The sequence below is a fragment of the Sorex fumeus genome, unplaced genomic scaffold (genome assembly GCF_029834395.1).
Source record: "Sorex fumeus unplaced genomic scaffold, SorFum_2.1 ptg000021l, whole genome shotgun sequence".
Classification (NCBI taxonomy): Eukaryota; Metazoa; Chordata; class Mammalia; order Eulipotyphla; family Soricidae; genus Sorex; species Sorex fumeus.
This window is the reverse complement of record NW_026606078.1, coordinates 14,909,007-14,917,703: the sequence shown is the minus strand read 5'-3', so window position 1 is coordinate 14,917,703 and position 8,697 is coordinate 14,909,007. Positions and strand designations below refer to the sequence as shown.

Here is an 8,697-nt window from a genome sequence, read left to right as displayed (position 1 = left end):
TCTTTTACTGTAGCTTTTTCATTGGGGTGGTTTCCCTTTCCTTCTGGTACTCCAATGATTGTAATGTTGTTCCTCTTGGCGTCATCCCCTAGGTCTCTGATTCTCCTTAGAGCCATTTTGAGGTCTTTTCCTATTGCTTCTTCTTCCCAGTAGGAGTTCTGTTGCTCATCTTCAAGCTCGCTGATCCTCTCTTCAGCTGCACTTATCCTACTGCTAAGGGCACTTACTGAGTTTTTAATTTCATCCACTGAATCCTTTATTTGTAACTCTTCTTTTTGTAGCTTTTTAAAATTCTGTTCTCTTTTCTTCCTGTATTTTCTTGGTTCTCTGTTCTATTGTTTCTTTCATTTCTTATTTTAGTCATTGGATATCTCTTCCATTGATTCTTTGAGTAGATCCTTGAACACCCTCTGCATTTTATCCTGGAATTCTTTATCAATGAGAGCGCAATTGTGGACCACCTCGATTGAGGATTTTTCTTTTCTTCATATTCTCCTTGTGTGGAGATTTGCGCTTTGGAGGAGGTACTTTTCAGTTTTGAGCTTGTACAGCACATTTCCTACAGGTCTTTTGTTAGAAATGGAGTAGGCGAGTGGAATGTTGTTGTATTCTAGTAGAGGTGGTCAGAAATTTTTAGTCGGTATTAGGCGACAAAGTGAGAGATGAAAGTCCTGAGTGCCCAGATTGGGAAATATAACTGTGGCTGGCCACCCAGGAGAAGGCCACGCCCACTTCTGGCGGGACACACTCCCTATATGGTGAACACGCCCCTGGCCCATCCCAGGGTCACTCCCACCCAGGATCCTGGAATGTAGGTGGAGCGATGGATAATCCCATGGAGCTGCCTCAGGTGTCCCCCGCAGGTGTCCCCCTGTGGAGGGTGTCGAGTTCGGCAAGAAAAGGCACGGGGCTCTTGTTTTATTTTTACTTTATGTCCCAATCTTAATGGTATCACCAGCGACTCTGTCAACCTAGCTAAACCCTCAAGTCTCTTTCACTTTCTCCTGCACAAGTCTCTGCTTTCTGACAAAAGGGAGGACCTCAGAATGCTGACATAAATCTAATACCCAGGGCCGCAGGAGATAGTGTAGTGCTTAAGGAAATTGTCTCACATGCACTCAATTTGACTCCCAGCACCACCTGATTGCCAGAGTATCAAAGGCTGTATAGCCTCAGAGGATCCCAAGCACCATGGCCACGTTTTCTGAGAATTGTCTGTAGGGCCCCCACACCTCCTGAGCATTGCTTTACAGACTCTCCCAGCAACCAAAAAATATGTAGTGCCCCAGAAACTTGTACTTGTCTTAAATAGGGAGCCTCACTTGAGGTGAGGTTCACAAGGAAATATTGCATGAAAACATAAATCAAAGAGCAGGGGAGACAGTGTAAATCATGTGAGTACAGATCATATATTTGGTGAAATGTGTTAAGATTCAGATGCCCTAGTCTTCGCACCAGGGATATTCCTTCAAAAATGCCCCAATATACTGGAAAGGTTCTAGAACATTAGATGACTGAAACTCAATTATGAGCAAGTTTGTAACTGTGTACCTCTTAGTGATTCTTATCGTTAAAGTAAATTTTAAATATACCCATCAAAGTAACCTTTTTACCACTAAATGGGAAAGATACTTTCTAATACTTATCCTCACCAAAAGCTCAACAGAGTGTGACACTTGCCAGGAAATGTCCTCCCTTGCATTTTTCTCATGATACTTATTAGTACTTCACTCTTCTGTTTCTTCCCTTTACTCATGCCAAATCTTCCCATCTCCCTTGCAAGCTCCTGAAACATTATCCATTCAACATTGACGCACTTTGCCACTGCTCCTCTTGACGTCTTGTCCACGAACTGATTCTAAAACATAACATAGCTGCAATTACAGTATTCATGCCAAAGACAGTCATTGATATATCTTCGGGTTTAGCTTTCTACAAGCTATTGGCACACAGGTGAGTAACATTTTTTTCCTACAGAGAACACAAAAATAGTTATGCTGGGTTTTAAAGTTCCATCAGTATTTTTAATGTTTTATTGAATATCTGTGATATAGACCATTACAAATCTATTCATAATTTGCTTCCAGTCATACAACGATCCAACTTCCATCCTTCCTCTAGTGTACATTTCCCAAAACCAATATTCCTGGTTCCCTAAAACCATCCCCCAACAAACTACCCCCACCCCCAGCCTGTCTCTATGGCAGGATCTTTAATTCTTTCTCTTTGTCTCCTTTTTATTTTGTGCATTAAGGGTCTCATACAGGTACTAAGAGGTCATCATGTTTGTTCAAGGAATTTAGCATTTTTATCAGGAAGGTAAGGTTGGAGTAGCTTTGAGGTATGGAAATGACTGCTGAGGCTTCCATAAGTACAGGGCAGTGGGGGTGGGATGCCCATCCTGCCCAGAGAAAGCCTGGAGATTTCAGTCACAAAACACACATATCTGAATTTTCAGCTGTTATGTTTCAGTGAGAGCCATCCTGAGACGGTGGAAACCAGAGGAGGGCATGGTGGCGATTTTGGATTGTGGGAGCAAGTGGCTGCACTGCGTTCTTGTTGGGTGGGCACCAAACTAACCTGCCTCCCTCTGATTTACCCTAGTGTCTTCAGCCTTTTGCAGTTCCAAGGTTAACTGTGGCTGTTGATATCTTCCAGATTTGTCTATGGGTATCTGAAACAAGACCAATCCATTAGCTTGTATAGCTGAGCCTGGGGTGGTTTGTTAACATGTCTCCCACATATCTTTCGGGAGTTTAATTTCTCGGGAAACATAGTCCTGAGTTGTTGGGAGCCAGCCAGAGGCACAGTGGCCATTTGAGGTTATCTGGAAGCATGAAGACACCATCAGACTGTTGATGCACTCACCTCAGGGTACAGGTTGACTTCCTACAGGCACTGCACAACCAGACTAACAAATATTCATTGAATGAATGAACGAATAATCAACATTTTCAAAATGTGTCTCTTTATTGCATTTTAGAAGAGTAACTTCTAACAGGGAAATAATCTTCATGGTATAATCAAGACCTACGATTTATTCTTAATATATTTAATAAAAGCTACACATTTTGGAAATTTATACAAAGAAATTCTTTTAAATTATCTGTCTTCATAATTTACTTGCAAATTACTAAGATATCACTGTTTCTTCCACCGTTCTTAGCATAGAAATTTACAGATAGAATGTGCTAAGTAAAAATTCATTTTGGCATTTCTGTTCAATGTAGTACTGGAAGTACTTGGAATAGAAAATAGATAAGAAAAAGATATTAAGGGTTTTTCATGTATGAAAGGTAGAAATAATCTCTCACTATTCACAGAAGATATCATACTATATTTAGAGAATACGAAAATCTCTACGAAAAAACTCCTAGAGGCAATAGACTTTCATAGTAAAATTGCAGTCTATAAACTCAATACCCAAAAATCTATGGCTTTTTTATATGCAAATAATGAGAGAGAAGAAAGTGACATGAAAAAGCAATCCCATTCACAATCGTGCCTCAGAAAATCAAGAACCTTGGAAACAGCTTAACTAAGGAGGTAAAGGACCTATACAATAGGAAATTAAAAAGGACACGAGGAAACGGAAACATATATACTGCTTATGGAATGGGAGAATTAACATTGTCAAAATGGCAATTCTCCAAGAAGCATTGTAAAAATTCAACTTGATCCCTATAAAGATACCCATGACATTCTTCAAAGAAATTCATCAAGCACTCCTGAAATTCACATGGAACAACAAACGCACACGAATAGCTAAAGCAATTCTTGGGGAAAAGACGATGGAGGCATCACCTTCCCCAATCTCAAACTCTACTACAAACGATAATAATGAGAACAGCATGGGACTGAAACAAAGGCTCAGCTGCAGACCAATGGAAAAGGATTGAATATACCGACACACACCCTCAAATATATAATCATCTAATCTTTGATAAGGGAGCAAGAAATGTGAAGTGGTTCAAGAGAGTCCTTCTAAACAAACGGTGCAGAAAAAACTGGACAGCTACATGCAAAAAAATGGCTCAGACCTCTACCTAACACCATGCACAAAAGTCAGATAAAAATAGGTCAATGTCCTCAACATCACACCAGAATCCCGCAGGTACAGTGATGACAAGGTTGGCAAATGCCTCCATGACATTGAAGCTAAAGGTATCTTCAAATATAACACGCCACTTGCCAAGCAACTGGAAACAGAGATAAACAAAGGGAACTATCTTATATTAAGCAGCTTCTGTACCTCAAAAGAAACAGTGACCAGAAACAAAGACTCCACCATGCGAGCAAGAAACTCGCAGAAGCCTACCAGGTTCTCTGAGAGTGAGAACTGGACAATCAGAGTTGCTGTCTTCTAAATAAGATCCAGTCTCTGGATGTTGGCTATTGATGGCATTACATGGATCCAGGGGTAGTTCGTGGTTGTAACACTTAATTACTAGAAGATGGGGAATCTGGAAGGAGGGGGCACAGTCTTGATCTGAGCAGCCATGGAGATCTCATCCCCTGGTCCCGCACATTTGGGTTCCTCTTCCAGTTCCATCATGCATGAGGCTCCTTCAAGCTTGGGAAGAGTGGTCTTAAGCGTACCTATGGCTGGTTGCAGAGGTCTTCAGCTGCCGGGGCTCTGCTCAGGGCGGTGAGGGAATCTCACCCAGCCACCTCCAAGGGGCCCCAGTGAGAAAAGCCAGGTGCGAGGTCAGGAGACTGTTGTTTTAGACATATTTGGAATTAATTTTAGATAGAAAAGTACACATCATTGAAAATACTTATGTGCTTAGTAATAAATTACTACACACTTGTTCAATCATGTCAGAGACCCCACTCTGCTCAGAGAACTAGATTTTTTTTCCTGCATTTTTTCCCCTATACATTATTTTATTTTATTTTTTTTACAGTTGTAGATTTACAATTACTTGTGCTTTGGTTTCAATTATACAATGATCACATACCCATCCCTTTACCAGTGCCCATTTTCCACCACCATGGATAATATCCCTCCCACCCCACACCTATCACCCCTGTCTCTGTGGCAGGGCAATCCCTTGTGCTCTCTCTCCTTTTGGGTGTTGTGGTCTGCAAAAGAGGCATTGAGTGTCAAACTTGTTCAGTCCATAGTCTACTTTCGACATGCATCTCCCCTCTGGGAGGATCCTCCAAACATCCTTTATTTGGTGCTCCCTTCTCTATCTGAATTGCCCTTTCCTCTAGGATACCAGGCTGGCCTCTAAGTTATGGAGTAATCCTCCTGGTGCTGATCTCAGCTATTCTTGGGTATTAATCTCATATTTTGTTACTTTGTATCCCCCAGATGCATGCAATCTTTCTATGTCTATCCCTCTCTTTCTGACTCATTTCGCTTAGCATGATACTTTCCATATTGTACCACTTGTATGTAAATTTCATGACTTCATCTTTTCTAACAGCTACATAGTACTCCATTGTGTAGATGTACCAAAGTTTCTTTAACCAGTCATCTGTTCGTGGGCATTCATGTTTCTTCCAGTTTCTGGCTATTGTAAAGAGTGCTGCAATGAACAAACAAGTGCAGATGTCACTCGACTATACATTTTTGCCTCTCTGGGATATATTCCCAGGAGTGGTATTGCTGGGTCAAATGGGAGCTCAATTTCTAATTTTTTGAGAATCGTCCATACTGTTTTCCAGAAGGGCTGAACCAGTGGACATTCCCACCAACAGTGAAGGACTGTCCCTTTCTCGCCACATCCAAGCCAGCATCGGTTGCTTTTGTTCTTTTGAATGTGGGTCAGTCTCTGAGGTGTGAGATGGTATCTCTTTGTGGTTTTGATCTGTATCTCCCTGATGATTAATGATGTAGAGCATTTTCTCATGTGCGTTTTTGGCATTCGGATTTCTTCTTTGAGAAAATTTCTGTTCATTTCATTGCCCCATTTTTGGATGGGGTTGGATGTTTTCTACTTGTGGAGTTCAACCAGTATTTTGTATATCCTGGATATCAACCCCTTGTCAGATGTGTATTCGGTGAATATCCTTTCCCATTCTGTAGACTGTCTGTATTTTGGTCACTGTTTCTTTGGAGGTGCAGAAACTTCTTTGTTTTAGATAGTCCCATTTATCTATCTCTGTTTTCACTTGCTCGGCCAGTGGCGTGGCATCATTGAAGATACCATTGGCTTCAATGTCATGGAGGGTTTTGCCAACTTTGTCTTCAATGTACCTTTCGGTTTCTGGTCTGATGTTGAGGTCTTTAATCCATTTTGATCTTACTTTTGTACACGGTGTTAGGCAGAGTTCTGAGCCCATTTTTTGCATGTAGCCGTCCAGTGATGCCAGCACAAGTTGTTAAAGAGGCTTTCCTTACTCCACTTCACATTAATTGCACCTTTATCAAAGATTAGATGATCATATGATTGAGGGGAGATGTCATTGTTTTCAACCCTGTTCCATTGGTCTGCAGTTCTGCCTTTTTTCCAGTACCATGCTGTTTTAATTATTACTGATTTGTAGTACAGTTCGGGAGTTTGATTCCTCCCATTTTCTTTTTCCCAAGAATTGCTTTAGCTACTCGTCGGGGCTTGTTGTTCCATATAAATTTCAGGAGTGTTTGCTCCATTTCTTTGAAGAATGTCGTGGGTATCCTTATAGGGATTGCATTGAATTTATACAATGCTTTCGGTAGTATTGCCATTTTGACAATGTTAAGTCTCCCGACCCATGAGCAGGGGATATCTTTCCATTTCCTCATGTCCTCTTTTATTTCCTGAAGTAGCGTTTTGTAGTTTTCTTTGTACAGGTCCTTTACTTCCTTAGTTAAGCTGATTCCTAGGTACTTGATTTTCTGGGGCACAATTGTGAACGGGATTGTTTTTTTCATGTTGCTTTCTTCTCTCTCACTGTTTGCATATAGGAATGCCATGGACATTTGTGTATTGATTTTATAGCCTGCAACTTTACTATATGAGTCTATTGTTTCTAGGAATTTTTTGGTGGAAGTTATTGGGTTCTCTAAGTAGAGTATCATATCATCTGCGAATAGTGAGAGCTTGATTTCTTCCTTTTCTACCTGAATGCCCTTAATATCTTTTTCCTGCCTAAACGCTATTGCAAGTACTTCCAGTACTATATTGAACAGCAGTGGAGAGAGTGGGCATCCCTGTCTCGTCCCTGATCTTAGAGGGAAGGCTCTCAGTTTTTCCCCATTGAGGATGATGCTTGCTGTAGGCTTGTGACACAGAGAACTAGATTTTTAATTTCAGATCCGTTTTGCCCATGTGTCATGACTGAGAATCACTATCAGTAGATATGAAACTCACTATACACAAAGATGCACACAGGTTACTATGAGTCATCTATGTTGTTAATGTGAGTTGGCCATTAAACTTCACTGAGACCCTTTGTTCTGTCCTTTATAGGAGCCACATGAGTCTCACCTTCCATTCAAGTTGAACTTGTAATAAGGTGGAATGAAATCATCAATATGCTTCTCACCTCCTCCTTCAGGAGAAAAATCCTACATACGTTCAAGGTGGTCAAAGTGCAGACAACACCATCCACCTTTTCCTGGAGATGTACACGGGACTGAGGTGAGAACAGCAAAAGGCTCTAGTTTAATGGTCTTAATTAAGGTTTCAGGGAACGACATTAAACAAACTCATAGACCATCTTCCAAAAGAATTATTTTGTAATTCTGATGCCAAGGGTATGGTAAAAGATAATATGGTAAAAACCATATTTTTCTTTCTGGGACATTAAATTTCTAAATCTATTTATTCATGCTGCTTTGAAATACATTCCTTGATTTGGAATCATTGTCTGCCATAGGAGTGACGAAGGACAACACTCAAAGTAATAAGAAGAGAAAAATATGGAAAAAATAACTCCTACTAAGTTTAACACATATACTAAAATTGAAATGATAAAATGATGAGCATGGTCCTCGCACAGAGATGATATGCAAACTTGTAAAGCATTCCATATTTTTGTTGCAAGAAGAATGAACAGGTCTACTTTAAGCTAAGACAATCCCCACAAGTACAAAAATTCTACATAAAGAGAGCACAAATCTCCATCACAACAATCTCTCTCAATGTCAATGGACTAAATGTGCCAATTCAGAGGCACAGAATAGGAAGATGAATTAGAAAACTGAAACCAACATTCTGCTGCCTGCAAGAAACACGTCTGAACAATCAAAGCACCCATGGGCTAAAAGTAAAAGGCTGGGAAACAAGTTTTCAAGGAAATATCACCTTCGCAAAGCTGGAGTGGCCATACTAGTATCAGACCACATGGATTTCAGGCTAAAGGTTATCAGAGACAGTGAAGGTCATTTCTTAATGATCATGGGATATGTACATCAGAAAGAACTCACCCTCCTCAATGTATATGATCCTAATGACAGACCAGCAAAATACTTTAAAACAACTTCTATTAGACTTATAGAAAAACATTGATAGCAACACAATACTAGTAGGAGATTTCAACACTTCTTTGTCACTTCTCGATAGATCAAACAGACTGAAGCTCAACAAGGAAATATTTTCTTTAAGGGAAGTAATGAACAACCATTGGCTTAGAGAAGAAATCAAAGAGGAAATAAAAAGTTTCCAGAAACAAATGAGAATGAGGACACGAGCTACCATAACTTGTGGGACACAGCAAAAGCAGTGTTAAGAGGAAAGATTATAGCTCTGCCAGAATTCATCA

The 8,697-nt window shown here is 40.3% G+C and overlaps 1 pseudogene; it reads left to right on the top strand.

The window, feature by feature from the left end:
* Positions 1-7,878: 7,878 nt before the first annotated feature.
* LOC130023036 (uncharacterized) lies at positions 7,879-7,972 on the top strand (annotated as a pseudogene).
* The last annotated feature ends 725 nt before the right edge of the window (positions 7,973-8,697 follow it).